We start from the raw sequence: 15,608 nt of genomic DNA, 5'->3' as shown, positions 1-15,608 counted from the left end.
TACATTTTGAAAATTAAAAGTAGTTTTAAAAATGTAAATTCAAAAAAACCTTGAGTATCTTCTGTTTGCCCCCGGGTTTTCTGGCCACCCTTTGCAATTCTGCTCTCTCCAACAGCAGGGGGAATAGTGTGGGTAAAATGCTAGTGTTTGGGGAGGAGGGTGCAATCAGGGACATTTTCCTCTGGCTCTCTCTGCCTCTTTTCTTGCAGCCACTGTCTCCCCTCTCCCTCATGCCTCCGGAGGTAACAGTCCCTCTGTGACCAGCACTGAGTATTGCATGGGCACCTTGTGATTTCCTCTGCCTTGCCCACTCTTTAAAATGCTTCCCACATTAGACTTCAGCAAATTCTCTGAGAGTGCACCGGTCTCCTGGATCACATTCCCCCAGCCGTGCTCAGTGAGTGTGTGGTTATTGTGACTTTACTGATAAATGGGTGCTGTCACCTCTTCATCCTTCCTCCCTCTCTCCCTTCTTCTTCCCTTCCTTCCTTCATTCCATGGACTTGTGTTGAGTCCCTGCTACTGGGACTGAAGAGGAACATCCTCCTGGTCACCCTCTTGGAGACTCTTCCTGAGCTGCCAAGGCTGGCGAGGGTAGGTGGCCTGGGCACTGTGCTTAGGAGTTTAGAGGAACCTGAGATCGTGAGGGTTGGGGTCATCAGGGAGGGTGGAAATGGAAAACACATGCCCAAAGCCACTTGGGATGTGGCTGGTGCCCGGCCTGGCATGAGGATCTCCCATTTCCCTTTCCCCGGCTTCTCCTCTTCTTCTCAAGTGACTCGGTGCAATTCAGTTCCTTTTAAGGCCAGGCAAAGTTTCTGTTTGAACAAAAGCCTCCCTAGTAGGGGGACCCTGCAGATTCCCACTCTCTCTGCCCTAAAACAATGGGGTGAGGACAGCCAGTGGCGAGTGGGTGGAGACACAAACACTGCCTTTCAAGTCACGGCCGAAACCCAAGCTCTCTTTCAGCCCTGTTTGTGGATGAAACTGGGGGAGGAGATCGGGTGGGTTTGGCCCATTCAAGGTGTGTGGAAAATGGCTTCTTTTTTTCACCTGGGAGATAAATTAGCGCTTTTGACGCAGCCCATGTTTGTGTCCGTCCATCTACCCTTTCAGAGCCGAGGGCTACTGTCTGGGCACCGGCACCTCGGGCCAGCTTGATGGGTCTTGGGATGTGGAAGACAAAATCTTTCTCGAGGCAACAGGATTTTCTCCAGGTTTTCAGGCTCAGTTTTTCTGGACCTGTAAGCAGTATCTCCAAGCCACAAAATGTCGGATTGGAGCTGCTGCTGCTCGAGAGGAAAGGGAAATTGGCACTTGGTTGCTGTCCATGGCAGGGATCCTGAAAGGCTTCCTGTTTAACATTTTAGTTGCATTAAAAAAAGCAATTGCCAGCTTCTCAGGCCCTGAGAGGATTCGGCGTGTGCTTCTGTGGCGAGGGTGGCCGTTCGTCCCGTGTCACCAGAGCCCACTCCTTCACTGCAGCCATTTTCCACAAGATCCCTGTGTTTGCTTGGCAAAATCCAGGATTGGAAAAACAAAAGGTTTTCCTGCCAGATTCCATTAATTTCGGCGGCAGCAGTAGCAGCAGCAATCTGGTTCCTCGGAAGAGTGTTTGACAAGAACGAGGAGGAGTGAGGCTGGGGTCCCGCCGGGTCCTGCAGAGTGGCCATCCAGCGTCTGTCACCCCATCTCCGCTCTCCCAGCAGGGCGTGTGGCCAGCAGACTGAGGGGCCAAGGAGCCAGTGTCTGTCAGACGCGGGTGGGGACAGAGAGGGAGCCAGGGTGTGGGAGCAGCGACCCCGCCCAGGGAGGGTCAGGGTCACCTGTCACCTGCTGGGGCTGGCGCTCGTCCAGGGGGCCCTGCTCGAATGTGAGCCGCAGGGTGAGGAGGCTCCCTGGGGTCGCCGCACACAGCCTGGAAAGCAGGAGCTGCCCTGTCCTGCGAGGGGATGGGGCTGGTGAATTTCCAAGGGCTCCTCCTGGGGTTGGCTTGTGTGTGACCCTCCTGCAAAAAATATTTTTTTAGTGGATTGAATCCTAAAAACTTTTTAGGGATTGAATCCAAGGCCTGTTTATTGAACTATATCCCCAGTTCTTTTAATTTTTAAACATTCTAAATGGTATCTTGCTAAGTTTCCCAGGCTGGGCCCAAATTTAAGATCCTCCTGTCTCAGCCTCCCAGAGTGCTGGGATCATAGGTGTGCGTCACTATGTCTGGCTTAGAATTTTTACGAGGGGTGCAGCAAGAACGTTGGAGGACTGGTGGGGTGCTCAGAGGCCCTGCTTATGAGTATGGTCCTGAAAGCTAAACCTGTAGTTAGATGACAGAGATGGACAAAGGGCTGTTGGGTCGATTTTTTATTTGCTCACGTTCTTTTATACATTTGCATTAAAAATGATCTTGATAGAAGTGAGAGGATCTATGAGCACATGGCCCGCAGTCAGTGGGACCTTGCTAAGTGGCCTCTGTCTTCCCCAGGAGGTGAGGGGACAGGTGGGTGAGGGGTCCACAGCTGGGGCTCGAGTGTCAGAGGTCGATCCCAGCCAGGCTTGCTGGGTAAGCACAGGCCTCCCAGGGGACGGATGGGGTCTCGGTGAGCAGCAGCAGCTACCCCTGCAGCCCTGCGTGGATGGCCCTTTGCACAGCACCCAGTACCCTGGCCACGTGGTGACTCAGTGGTGCTCTACGGCAGCCCTGCTCTCTGCAGTCCTTGGACTGGTCCGAGGGTCTCCTACACTGTCACACTCCGTCCTCTGCCATTCTGAGAAGGGGTGATTGTTCTTGCTTTACAAGTGGCCAAAGTGACACTTGATGATCTGAAATTCCCCAAAGTCACAGAAAGCCGAGACTTTAACTCAGATTTGTTTACGCCAAGTGTGGCTTGGCCCTCTGGAGGCCGAGGGTCCTCTACTCTCCCCAGAGAGGAGGAAGGAGCAGGGACCCAACCCTGAGTCCCACATGGAGGCCCGGCATCCTATGGGGGCTCCTCTGTCCCTCCAGGGGTCAGTGCTTGAGTCCATGACAGCGTCTTGGGCTCCTCACCCTGGCCAGCCTTCGAGGACATAGGTTTCTTGTGTGTGTGTTTGTGTATGTGTGTGCCTGTGTGTGTGCACATGTACTTGGGTGTACACACACATCAGAGCAAGATACAGACTGAGACGGAGAGTTAGCGATTGAGGGAGAAAGAGAGATGAGGGGAAGGGAAAGGAGCAGGCAAAGACAGGCAGGATTCCTTGGAGCTGAGTACCGGGAATTCCCGAGACATGGGTCAAAGGGGATCACAGTGGTTTCCTCTTTCCCTTCTGCACTAAGGACTAAGAAGCAAGGGACAGAAATGATGAGACTCAGCAGAAGCCAGGCCGTGACCTTGAGGGCCTTAGAACAACATGGAATTGTTGGACTGTTGCTGTCCAGGCTTTAACAGGTTTGCACAGAAGCAGACCGTGGGAACTTTATTTATTTTAGATCTTAAGATGTTTGACAAATACTCCTTGACACTTTGACTGACTGCTTGTGATTATGGCAAAATCTCAAAGTGTTGCCCATTGAATATTACTCCTTTCAAGTGCATCCTTTGTAGTAGTGCTTTGGAGTCTTCCTTGTGGACAGTCCTTCTAAGAATGAAGCTTCTTGCCTTGTAGTGGTGAGTCTGATTCTGCAAGACGAATATGAATCCTGTGGGCCACACAGGCAATGTATTATGCCTGAAACTCCCTCTCGGCCCTTAGAGCAGTGCCTAGCACCTAGGGGGTGCTTAATAAAATTTGAGTGAATAAACCCCAAAGCTGCAGACCTGCAAGTTCCATCAATGACCTGAATCTGCATGTTTTACCCTTTTCAGTGTGAGGAGACACCAAGGCATTCACTCTTCTGTCCATATAATTTGAGAACCTGCTAGACTCTTTTTAAAGTTTGCTAATCTTCTCCAAATCTAGCCACAATATTGCTGGGTGAAAACTGGTTAGTGGAGAGTTGAAAATTAAAATCACACGTTGTAGTCCGTTTACCAGGAGAGATAGGTACCCTTGTGTAACCAACCAAGATGCAGGACCTCACACCCCTTCGTTGGGGAGACAAGGCTGGTGGCACACCCCCGAGTCCTTATGGATGTTTCCATTGCTCACCTCATGTCCTGCCATGGTGGGTTGGTTAGTTCTGTATGTCAATTCAGCTCCATCACGGAGCCCAGCTATTTAATCAAATGTGAACCTAGGGTGGCCTTTTCTGCCAAGGGACTTACATTTCAGTCAGAAGTGTCACATCCCATTGTCTCCTGTTGCCATATCTCCTCATGCCTCTTGTCCTTTCACTGAGGAGGTCTTTGCTTGCTTCACAGATGAACTTGTCCTTCCTCAGACAGAAACCTTCTGGAGCAGGCTGAAGAGGCAGAGAGCAGAGGGAGCTAGGACAGAGGAGTAGGTTTGTTACAGTTAATCTTGACTGTCAACTTGATTGGCTCAAGAGAGCTAGGAGATCAGGAAAGCACACAGGTAGGTGTGTCTGGGTCGGTCATGGAAATGTGTCCTTGAAGACTATATCTGGTTCCTGGTCCCTGGTCCCTTCCTTTCTGGGTTTTTTTTAACTCACTCTTCTGGGCTGCATGAAGTGAGCAGTTTTCCTCCACTATGCTCTTCCACCATGAGGTTTCTGCCTTGGGGCCAACCAACCATGGACTGAAACCTCTGAAACCTTGAGCTAAAATAAACCTTTCCTCCTTTAAGTTGTGAATGTCGGGTATTTTGTCCCAGCAAAGAGAAGCTGACTAATACAATGTTCAAATGGGTTATTTTAATATTTATCTAACACTGAATGTCTATCACTGCCTCACAAAGGGAGTCTTGCTTTCTTCCTGTAGAAGGTCACACAGCTGACCAATGCACAGAGTTGGGGGGCCAAGCCAGAGTCTGAGCAAAGTAAGGGGTACTAGGAAGGAGTGACATTTGCAAGGAGGGGGGGTAGGTGAGCCTTCACAGAGGTGCCACTTAAACTGAACTTGACTGACAACTTGCCTTTGAGTGGAGGGGCTGTAGAGACTGTCCTGGGGCAAAAAGGCATGAGACACATTCAGGCATCTTTGAAAGTGTGTTTCTTATTCAACTTAGTTGAAAGGAAAGGAGAAACAAATGGTATGTGGACTTGGGTAAGAAAGGAATTGAACTTCAAATTGAGATTTGGGATCATGCAGAAAGCTGAATGACAGAAGCCCTTGAATGGCTGCTTTTCTCCATTTCTGTCCAATCTCTTTATGCCTGACATGTTTAATCTATGCTCTGTATTACAGGGGCTGTGTGTCTAGGAAACGTAGAGGGTGCACATAGCCCTAAAGAATTCATAGCCATAGTCTCTTAGTCTATTTTCATTACTCTAATGAATCGTGGAGGCAGGCTAACTTTATAAAGAAAAGTAGCTCATTGTTTTGTAGGCTGAAAGTCAGAGACCAGGCAATGTCGTTTCTAGCCTCTGGTGAGGGTCTAGTAAGGTTGCCGTGGAAGCATAGACAGGAACAGGAAATCCTTACAAAACAGGAAGCTATAGAGAGAGGAGGGTCCTATCATTCTCCCGGAGGACACACTCCCATGGACTTTAGGACGGCCCACTGGGTTCCACCTTTTAAAGGGCCCACTTCCCTACATCAGCGCACTGAGAACCAAGCTTCCCACACAGCAGTCTTTACAGGAAATTCTTAAACCACGTCCAGACCATTGCATATACTGAGACAATAGATCTGCACATTTAATGTTCATTGCAGAAAATATCATTCAGTGTCTGCTGTGTTCTAGAAACTGTGGAAACATAATATTGCCTTTAGTTATGGTCTTGCCTTTGAGGAGCTTGCAGTGCAGTGGAGGAAGCGGAGAGGTGAGGTTGTGTTACACTGCAGGGTCACACAGGTGACGGCGGAGGAGTCACGTTGGTGATCTGGGGCCCCGAGGAGGACTGATTTCCGGGTAGGGCTGAAAGTCTCTCTGGAGAAATGTGTTTGTTTTTAAGACAGGAGATACTTGAACACACGCAGGATCCATCTGATGGGAGAGAAGAGCAGAGAGGGAGAGATTTGAGGAGAGGAGAGAGGACCTGTGGTCCCCAGAGAAGCCACCACCAAGGCAAGGGAGGGGCCGCCAGGTCTCAGGGAAGGATGGATGTGACGCCAGGAGCGAGCGGATAGATGGAGAGACATTGACTTGTCATGGACGGAAAGTGTCGATGCAATTAAAAAATAATTAGAGGCAAATGGAGAAGTAAAGAGGGGAGGCCTCGCTCAGCGCTGGGGACTGCAGCCTTACAGGGTGACAGGTCGGTGAGGACTCGCACGAGTCAGAGGCAGTGGAACGGAGCAGGTCAAGAGATGTCAGGGCGTCGTGCGAAAGGCTTGTCCTTCATCTGTGAAGTCCCCCTGGAGGACGACAGGACTGGGATCAGCCAGATAAATGAGGGGGAGTGACAACGGTCCGAGCACGCGCCCTCTCTCTCTCTCCTCCTCTTGATTGCTGTCGTCCCTCGATCTCTTTCCCAACCCCTCGTTTACCTGAGCTCAGCTCTCCAGCCCTGACATGTGACGGTGAGGGTGTCTAGATTTCAAGGGGGCCCAGGAGAGTGGCAGGCGGACGGCAGAGAGGAAGGAGCACAAAGCCACCGCAGACGTGAGCCCGGACCTGCAGAGCGGAGGGAAGAGCAGGAGGAGAAGATCTCTGGGTTGCTACGGGCCCCTCGGGGGAGGACGGACGACCCTCAGCTTTTGTGTCACCGAGGGGGGTGGGGGGATGGGGTGCGGGGCCGCCGCTGGGCTTTGGCTTACAGTTCCAGAGAGATCATTAGAAATGCAAGGGGTGATGGAAAGATACGGTAGGGGTTTAAATGAAAATCAAGCTTATTACATTGAAGGACACATGGCGAAGAACAATCGGATGAGTGTGTTCAGAGCAAGGGGGAGAATTTTGAGTATTTTGGGTGGGGGATTTTCAGTGTTTTGAGGGGGATTAATGTGTCTTTTACTATAATTTTTTTAAATTTTAAACTTTCACTGTATTTTATGATCATCTTCATTGGTCAACTGTATGGCAGTTTCTAGCACATAAAAACAGACTGCTGTGTCCCCATCCCCCATCCACTGGATCGGGCACTGTGTGATTTCTGTCTGGGCTTCCCCGAAGTCAAGACGAGCAGGAAAGGGAAAAGTTTTGAATGGATTTATGACACAGAGGCAGGCAGCCATGCCATCGCCACTAACAACACTTACAAAAGAGGGCTTCCAGAATTGCTTCAGAAAGTGGTCAGAACCATTGGCTAATTGCGACGAAGTGAAGGAAGGGAAGTATTTTGAGGGCAATTAGTGACAATGTGCCTTTAACTGTAATTTTTAAAAATTTAAACATTCGCCATGCTGTTTTATCACACCTTGGATTGCTTTAGGCCTCCATGGAGCTCAGACTGGCCAGGATGGAGGAGGTAGGGTCGGGACAGGGGCCTCTGGGCTTCTCCAGACTCGCCAAGCTTAGCCAGGTTCACCCTTGAGCAGAGAGGGAGGTGGCACAGACATTGGTACAGCTGGGTACCCACTGCTGGGAGGGATTGACCCGGCAATGCTGGATGGGTTAGCACGTTATTCATCACTGAAGCTGGTGACGCGCAAGGCTCCGATGACTCCTGGGAGCTGAACCATTAGAAATAGGTGCATCAGCAGGCCTGGGAGTGGAGGCTGGGCACGTGGGGGCAATGCTGCAGGAAGGTCAAACCCAGTTCAGACTACACCTGGGGCATCCTGGGCCCCAGTTGGCCCTGGGCCCCATGCCAATGGGCATAGAGTGAGAGTGAGACAGCTCTCTTCAGGGGAAGGCAAAGGGCTTGGCGAGTTGATGGTCTGCACATTGGCACAGTCTGCTGCATTGGCTTCCTGGCGTCTTTTGTGGGTGTCTAGAAATCTTCTTGCTCATATTGACCTTCCCACTTATTTTCAGAGGAGGCACAGAACGGCAGCTACCATTGACCATTAGCCCTGAGAGCCTCCTGGGTGGGCAGAGGGGTAGACCTGAGACCATGTTAATTTTTAAAAAAGTTATTTTAAGAGTGTTTATCTCATGTTTTTATTGTGTGAATATTTGTCGAGTGAATGAGAAGATGACTGGATATGTGTTCTTACCTCCTGAGGCGTAACAGATACCCCAAACTCAGTGGCTTAAAACAGCACCAACTCTTTAGTCTCATCCTATTTCTAGGAGTCAGGGGTTTGGAATGGCTCTGCTAGCTGCTTTGTTCCTGTCATTGTTATTGGCTGGGACCGAGACCCTGAAGGCTGGATCAAGGGAAGCCACCACTGATAGTTTACCTTCAGGGCCCTCAGGTGTCACCTGGTCACTAGCAGAAGCCATCAATCCCTGTCCACATGGGATCTGTCAGTGAGCTACTTGTACGTCCCTCTGATGTGGCAGCCACTTCCCCGAAAGCCAAGAGGGTCATAGCAGACGGGGCAATGTCCTTTATGACCTAGCTTTCAAAGTCATGCTTCTTTCAGGCAGAACCCCTGGGGCCATCTTGGAGGCTGTCACCATGTGCCTCACAAAGACAGCTGGGAGTGAGTGTTCAGGGTCAGAGTCTACCTTGGTGGAATACTTTGGAGAGCAGAGGAGAAGCCAAAAGTGGTGTTGGCCAAGCTGGTTTTGAGGATTAAAGCAAGGGAGGTCTGTCTTCTCTGGTTGGCTTTCCCCATTCAGGTCTTGATGTGGAGACTGAGGCAGGCCTAATGACACCTCCAACACTCTGGCATCCATGCTCTGCAGCAACCCGTATGTGGGTGAGATGGGGAACATTAGCTGAGCAGAGATGGGAGCCTTCAGTCTGACCGGCTAACCCCAGGCTCTCACACTCGACAGTTACCTACCTCATGTTAAGATGGCACCAAGCTCTCCTCTTGTAGTTTGACTCTAGGAAAGAGGAGTGGTTGATTGATGTCCACCCAATATTCAAGTGCACCTGAAACCTCAGAACTGACCTTGTTTGGAAATAGGATTTTCGTAGATATAATTAGAATAAGGATCAAAATGAGAACATACTGGATAAGAATAGGCCCTGAATCCAGCAGAGTGTCCTTATAAGGGACACAAAAGTACAGAGAGACATATGGAAGGAGGCAAAAGATGGAGGCAGATTGGAGGGATACATCTCCCGGCCAAGGAGAACCAAGGCTGGCTGGCAACCACCAGCAGCCAGAAGAGAAGCCTGCAACAGACTCTTTCTCAGAGACTTCAGGATGGACAAAAGCTGCTGTATCCTGATTTCATCCTTCCGGCCTCCTGCAATGGACAGAATACATTTCTATCATTTTAAGCCCCCTGGTTTGTGGTCATTTGCTATGCCAACTATAGGAAGCTAACACAGAGGGCAGTGACAGTAAAACCTTTAAAAGATCTTCCAAGACTGGCCAGGGCTTAGGTGGGTAATTGGAAGTAGGAATGGGAGTCAAGGTAGCTGCTCTTGAAAAAGCATGGATTTGTCATAGCTAGGAAAACGTGAGGACAGCTTGGTCACTTAGGGCTTGTCTTGGTCACTTTCCTTGTTGCTGGGACAAAACACCCAACACCCACGATTTAAAGGAGGAGAGGTTTATTTTGATTCTTGGTTTTAGAGGATTCAGCCCATACTGGCTCTAAGACAGGAAGAGCATGGCGGAAGGGCTGGTGGGGGAAGCTGCTCCCATCACGGCAGGCAGGAAGCAGAGAGTGGAGGATGGAACCATGGAGGGAGAGCTGCCCTTCCAGGTCACGCCCCAGTGCCCACCTCTTCTGACCAGCCCCACCTCCTAACAGCGCATTCAGCTGTGGATTCATCTGCTGATGAGCTTAGCACCCGCATGATCCAATCACTTTCTAAAACCCCACCTCTGAGCACATGAGGCTTTGGGGAGACCTTCTGAGGTCTAAACTCACCACTCACCATCATACCTGAGCAGCGAGGCTGCTGTGGTTGCTCATACTTAGGGATGGGGCCAGGTAGAGGGGTTAACATTGGCTTGCTCTATCCAAAAGAAATAGTGGCAGAATTTGCCTGTCCTATCTAATGAGCCACCCAGTGACTTGATCAACAAATCATTTATTGATTAGTGAACTAAATTATTAGGTCATGGTTGAACTGAGCAAAGGGTGTGTGGATTATTTCTTCTTTTTCTTTACAGAGTCTACTCCTACACTTCACTCAGGAGTCGAATGCTTCATCTCAGGCTGCAATTCTGAAAGTTGAAGTAATTCACTCTGCTCCTTCACCCCGACCTAATCATCTTATTACCATCTGATAGCAGATGTCTCCTTGGGAGGGGCTTTTCAGGTGGCATCATCTGGGAAGTTCACTGCTGCTCAGGCTGGAGCAGGGAAGACTTGGTTCTGTTTTGAATCACGACGAGCTGTGGGAATTGGCTTCTCTGCACAGAAGACATGGAAAGAACCTTCTCTGTCCATGGGCGGCTTCACTCGCAGCTCCTCAGGAGGGAACAGGTGGCTTTGGCTAGGGCTTCCTCCTGGGGGTGGCTGGGCTTGAGCCTGTCGTCCCAGTCCCTTCCCATGAGGCTCTTCACTGCCGATTGGAACAGGGTAGAAATGGAGTCCCTGGGACCGCTCCCCGGAGCCATTATTATAATCAACTCCAGCATGGCAGCCGTGCAGCCTCGGGCTTCAGGAATGCAGCCTGTAATTACCTCGCTTCCAAATGCTCATGGTAATGGGCGATGAGGTCTCGTGCACCAGACCAGTTAGATTGCTGTGCAACTGAGCCACAGTTTAATTCGGCAGACTGTAGACTCAAACTTGGCAAATGGGGAAGATGTGAACTATTTGGGAATTGTTAACTTTTAGAATAACCTGGAAGTTGCCAGAGAAGCATCTGGAAGGGAGAAAGTCAGTCAGGGAAGTCTTGGGCTGCAGACTGATGGGCATGGCCGCCCCCTGTGCTGCTCTCAGGGTGGGAACCTGGAAGCAGTGGCGATGGCTGGCTGAGCAGGTGTCAGAGGAGTGGGCGATGAGCTGGTATTCCGGCAGGGCCACACACCTGCACCCAGCCTGGAGACCAGGCCTCCGACCCAGCTGCGTCTCCGGATCACTGGGGTAAGATATACAGACACAGAGTGGGGATCTGGGGGGAACTATGGGAGGTGAAATTGCCCAGATCCACCCAGTCCCAAGGAGGTGGCTCTCTTGCAGGCCTCCCCTATGCCAGTTCTCCTGCCCCATGCCCACCCCTGGTGTCCTGCCATCAGGTGACTGAGCTGGTCAGGCTGTACTCTGGCACAGGGGACAGGGCCTGCAGAGGCGGAAGCACAGTGCTGGAAACCAGGGCCTGGGCCCAGAACCGGCCCACTCTTCTCCTTCGGCCATGTCCTTGAAGAGGGACTTGGGGTTGCGCCTGGTCATTCCCACCCACGGCGCGTCCTCTCCTCTCCTCCCCACCTCTCCCAGCACATGCTTGGAAACGGTAAGCCCCAGCTCTGGAGAACTTGACCCTAGGGTGCAGACCTGGCTGCAGAGAAGCTGGCAGGCAGACTACAGCTGGGCAGTCCAGGTTTGGTTCAGGGCACTCCCTGGGGCCTGTTTTGTCTGCCAAGAACAGATATGTGATGTGGCACTTCCTGCCACCCCAGGGACAGGCTGCTGTCCCTCCTCAGGGGACCACAGGGCTCTCATTGACCTCATCTTGACAGTCTCTCCCCCCTTGTCCCTAATCTCTCTCTGATTCTCCCTGCCCCGACTGCTTTCAGAGCTCCTTATATATTTGCTACGAATCTGAATCTTTATTTCCAGATTAGTCACCATGCACACAAAATGGAGCGTCCCTGATTTGAGGAGGAAAAACAGTGATTACTAGATTGGTTCTCTCTCGCAGAATGTGGAGGAATGAACAATGCCACACAATTTTAGTTTGTATAGCGTCTTTCAAACCACGCAATGCCCCGGGCACAGCGCGGAGTTGCTGTAAATAATACAATAACCGCGATGAACATTCTAAACATCTTTGCATCAAGATGCAGTTTGTCTTGCCTTACTCAGCCTGCTATGCTGGAAGGAAGGAGACAGATAGAAATGGTGCAGCCCCCAGACCTTGGGGAGACCCAAGAGGGAGTGCTGGTGGAAGCAGAAGGCGTTTGCCTTTTTTCTGGAAGTCCTTAGGATGTCAGAGGTGGAACACAGCATGGCTGGGTTCTCACTGTCTTACTTATATAACCTGCTCTGTGACTCTGTTGACCACCCAAACCTTGGCTTTTCCATGAGAGAGTGGTATCAGCCATTAGCTTCCCTTGTAGACCTGATGCTCTTTCATTCTTTTTTTACTTTATTTTATTTTTATTCTTAAGTTCTTTTATTGGTACATTTTAGGTATACAGTATGTTTACATTTATCATTGGGTGCTTGTACCTGCACATGATGTATCTTGGTTCTTATTTTGATGCTCTTTCGTTCTGTTGCCCCCACAAATTCCTGGTGTGAAACTTACTCATGGCTCTGGCCACTGGGCCTCTGCCTGAGGAGGAAGGATAGATGCCCCCATGTCTGTGGAGGAGCCTCCCCTTGGCTTCCACGGGAGTGAATCCTAGGTCCCACTTGTGGGCTTCCTCTTGGAGAAGCAGAGGGTGGTGCTGATCCACATGACCATGATCTTTTTTTTTTTTTTTTTTTTTGGTACTGGTGATGGAACTTGGGACCTTGCGCTTGCACGGCAGGCGCCGGAACCAGTGAGCTAAATCCCCGGCCCGACCATGATCTTGATTGAACATGACTGGCCTGCATTTGAATCTTCTGGTAGGACCTCCAGAAAAAGACAACCTCTCTGGTTCTCTATTCTGCCAACTTTAAGGGAGTGTCAAGATGCTATTTGTGAACGTTAAGTGACATACGAGGTGTGAGGTTCCCGGAGTAGTGTCTGATACACAGTGGGTGCACAATAGCGGTGGAGATTGTTATCATTGTAATCATGGGTGACCCCATCTGCCGAGAGGAGATCCTGCTTGTGCTGGGGTGCCTTGGAGGGCCAAGGTCTCAAGTCTGAAGAGAGGCTCCAGACCTACCCAGGCACTGCTGAGGCTGCCTCTGGGCCGGACTCCGGGGCCTCATTCTCATGTTCAAGTTGCTAGAGCTTTGTTCACCAGTTCCTCCTAATCTGGGTGAGGTTCGCCATATGGAGAGCAGGGAACGGTGTTAAAAAAGCTTTCACACATAGATAGCGCAGCACTTTCTCTGCTAAATGAGGACTCTCTTCCCGGCACAGATTTCACACGCAGATCTCCAGGGTGTTGAGTTCCCTCACCAACAGGGGCGGAGTTGTGGAGGCTTTTGGAGCCATTGTCTCCAGCTGGCGGGGTCCTGTCCCGACCCCAGGAGAAATCCCATCTTCTTTTTCCTCCCCAAGGGTGAGGGTTTTCCAGCCCTCTCAGGTGAAACCCTGGTGCTTCCAGACCAGGCCAATCGTCTGGCTCTCCCACCTCAGCCTCAGCCCCAGGCAGCGAGCGGCTGCCAGCCTGGATCTCCAGGGATCCCTCAGGCTGATCTCACTTCGAGTCCGTTCCGCACTGCACCGAGTCCCTGGTCTCGGCCAAGGTGCGTTCCCCAGGACCTTCTCTCCCAGCCAGGACATCTGCCACAGTGTGACTCCCCATCCCCCCTGGGCCCCCAGGTCTGACCCCCTGTTCTTGTGTCTGCTGGAGGCCCGGATGTGCTCCCTTCCCCTTCAGATGTGTCTGCTCCCTGTGGGTGCTGCCCAAGGTGCCACTGGGCCTGCAGCACAGAGCCCCTTCCCAGTCAGCCCCCAGTTCTGCTCAGCCTGCCCTTGTGGGGCTGCGGGTAGCTGGGGTCTCTGTGTACCTTGGCCCCAAGTCTGTCTTGTTTCTTCTGTCTTAGTGCTAACCCTCAGTTGGCCCCCGACAAGCTCCACTACCAGGGTCAGGAGCAAAATTTATGCACAAATGCAGTGCAAAGAGAAGAGTGATAATGTTGAGCACTTACTAGCCTTGGGTCCTGCTCTCATTTCTTACAATAAGCAGGCAAAATCTGTGTGGCTGTCCTGACTTTAAAGAAGAGGAAGCCAGCTGGACGTGGTGACACATGCCTGTAATCCCAGCACTCTGGGAGGCTGAGGCAGAAGGGTCAGGTTTGAGCTCAATCTGGGCAGATTAGTGACTTAGTGAGACTCCGTCTAAAATTTTAAAATAAAAAGGGCTGGGATGGAGTGCAGTGCAAAGGCCCTGAATTCAGGGGTCACCCCACAGTACTGCCGAAAAATAAAATAAAATAAAATAAAATAAAATAAAATTTGCAAAAAGAGGAGGCTGAGAGCCAGAGAGGTGAAGTGAGTGCAAATCTGCACAGCCAGTTAGTGGGCAGAGCAGGTGATCCAGCCAGGCCTGCGGGCTCCAGCCCGCACGCCTCTCCTCAGCCTGCTCGGCCCCTGTTTTAGTGGCCCATCCCCCAGGCCATGGGCTAAAGATGCCTGAGATCAGAGGTGAAGCCCAAAGCTGCAGGGCCAGGAAGAGCTGGTGATCCCAGGCTGGCGCCCTGCACAGGGAGAGCGGATTGAGCCTAGCGTCCGGCCTGCCGCTTTGTTCTAGTGGGCTCTGCCACCCACACGGGTTTGGCTCTCCTCAGGACCCCCGTGTGGACAGCAGGGCCTGACTTTGCCACCCCGTGGGAGGAAGAGGAGCTTGAAATTGTTTCTGAGATGTTTCCATTGATTTTCTTTAATGCACAGAAACATTTCCATTCACACATGGGCTTAGTCGAGGGGGAGAAAAGAAAGGATTTGATGCAAATTTGGGAGGCTGGGAGGAGCTCAGCGAGGGAGCCTGAATGGCCTGTCGATCGCTCTTCAATTTATCAGGATTTTCCTGGAGTTCCTTTGGAAGCCCTCAGCTTAGTCTCACTGCTGGGTGTGGGAGTGGGAGCCGAGATGCAGCTGCCCGGGTCCCTTGGCTTCCACTCTGAATTAGGCCGGGCAGCTCTGCTCTTCTCTGTAAAAACTGGACTGTATGTTCTCACCGGAGCCTCAGCGGGGTCCTGGCTTTCTTGAGAGGGTCCAGCCTTCATATCCCCAGAGAAAGGAAGGGAGGAGAACTGGCGCAGGCTTGTGGAGTGGGTGGGGACCGTGTGTGAGATGGGTGCCTGCTCTCTGCTGCTGGCTCCTCTGCTGTGGGTGTCCTGGGTCCCCGGGGGGATGGCTTTGAAGCCTCAAAGAAGCCCCCTTTGCAGCCTTCCTCGGGTGACCCCTATAGTACCTGTAGGACCTTATTCCTCAACAAATGTGTGTTGAAAGAGTATATTAAAGGATGAATGAGGGAATGAATAAATTGGATCATGATGAAACAAGGTACAGGAACCTGCAAAGAAGGAGAGGGTCCTTAAAACTCTCTCTATGAGAGAGAGAGAGAGGGAGAGAGAGAGAGTCTTTTCAATATGAGAGTATCCAGATAATGGCTGTGGGCAGGGAACAGTCCCATTTTGCAAAACCATCTTTATTACACCAGTTGAACATTCAATCAAGACACTTGCTTAGTGCTTTTAAAAAATTCTTCCCCAAATAACAGACAGACCAAGAGGTTGATGCTCCCATTTGATGGCTGTGACCTTGGACATATTAG

At 51.1% G+C, this 15,608-nt stretch overlaps 1 long non-coding RNA gene across 1 annotated transcript; it reads right to left on the bottom strand.

Annotated features, from left to right (window-relative positions):
• Nucleotides 1-5,779: 5,779 nt before the first annotated feature.
• LOC110350956 (uncharacterized) lies at nucleotides 5,780-6,744 on the bottom strand. Its single transcript, XR_002397917.2, has 3 exons — nucleotides 6,531-6,744; nucleotides 6,289-6,398; nucleotides 5,780-6,027 (listed from the first exon to the last, which is right to left on the bottom strand). It is a non-coding gene; the product is annotated as an uncharacterized LOC110350956 (long non-coding RNA).
• Between the last annotated feature and the right edge of the window lie 8,864 nt (nucleotides 6,745-15,608).

This window comes from Heterocephalus glaber, unplaced genomic scaffold, assembly GCF_053883595.1.
Source record: "Heterocephalus glaber isolate CG9 unplaced genomic scaffold, H.glaber_assembly_v1.0 deba00001600, whole genome shotgun sequence".
NCBI classification, from domain to species: Eukaryota; Metazoa; Chordata; class Mammalia; order Rodentia; family Bathyergidae; genus Heterocephalus; species Heterocephalus glaber.
Note: the sequence above shows the minus strand (reverse complement) of the source record. Positions and strands in the feature narration are given on the sequence as shown.